The sequence below is a fragment of the Acyrthosiphon pisum genome, chromosome X, assembly GCF_005508785.2.
Source record: "Acyrthosiphon pisum isolate AL4f chromosome X, pea_aphid_22Mar2018_4r6ur, whole genome shotgun sequence".
NCBI classification, from domain to species: domain Eukaryota; kingdom Metazoa; phylum Arthropoda; class Insecta; order Hemiptera; family Aphididae; genus Acyrthosiphon; species Acyrthosiphon pisum.
The window spans coordinates 103736750-103738101 of record NC_042493.1 but is presented as its reverse complement, the minus strand read 5'-3'; positions in this window follow the sequence as shown (position 1 = coordinate 103738101).

The window sequence follows — 1352 nt, the reverse complement described above, 5'->3', positions numbered from 1 at the left end:
AATACATCATATTGTTTTTTTTAAAGAAAATATTATGGGATAATATATATTTATGATTTTTATAATTTGAATTTTGATTACCTATTCATTTATATTTTATGGTTTGACTTAATATATTCTGGTTGGTTAGTAGCTAATCAGTTTAAGTGTACTTAAAATTACTTAAATTTCAAAATATTTTTATCATAAAGACACACACCAATAATTAGATTTTATAGTTTATGATAAAAAAAAAATAAATAAATAAAATAAACAATTTGTATAGATGAAGATGACCTATGAGCTATGGCATGGGCAAAATGGGTATAATAGTATTCACATTGTTCAATTTTGACAGAGGAGCTAAGGTCTTAAAATGTACTTATTTAAATTTGTTTATTTGGTCACCATAACTATAAATTATAATTGTATAATGCAAATAATATGTAATAGGGCACCAAGTAATTTTAGTAACTAGGGCACCATTAGGTGTAGTTGCGCCACTGCTTGTTCTTAGTTATTTTGGTGTTCGTCAGCGTCGTTTTCTTCAGCCAAACAGTCTTGTGGGTTTATGCCTCCATATTCATAAGGGTCGTCTATGTCGTCTATATTTTCATCCAAACCATTCGAAGAACTTGAATTCAACCATGATTGACCACGGCAATGTCCACAAATAATTGAACAGCTAACTCCTATTTTTCTGCACCTACAGTTAGTACTACAGCCTTTTGTACAATTACAAAAAATCATATTCAACAATTCTTCAGGTGCGGGTGGTAATAATGTAGTGACAGGTTCCAAAATATTGTCATTCATAGCTCACCCCCACTGTTCAGGATTTAATGTGTTACCCAGCCACACTTGTATTTGATAATACACACGAAGTAAATGCTGTTGGGCGGCACTAGTTGTGGGTGGGAGTGATGATAATTTGACAGGTTTATTATTTCTGGTCAATTTGGCAAAAGTCAAAAACTTATAATTATCAATGGAGTCCTCGTGTTTTGGAGCACCATACATGGCTAAAATGAATTGCAATCCATGTTTAAAAATGTCTGCGATTGACAGTTTTTGTTTTAAATATTTCTGCTATTTATGCCTTTATTTTTTTACAATAAACGTCCAGATCTTACCAAAATAGCAGGAATATTTATATAAGGTTATCGATGAGCTAAGCATCCAAAAAAATAGAAACGGGATTTTGTATTATAACTATTTTTTTTTGTTTATCGTATCAAACATGGGATTGTCGTTAGAATGAATTTATAACAAATACTATTAAGTACTATACAATTTGTGTTAATTCTTATTTCCCCTTGATCCACACTAATCTCAACAAATTAGAGGATTTTAAAAATGTATATTATATTCGT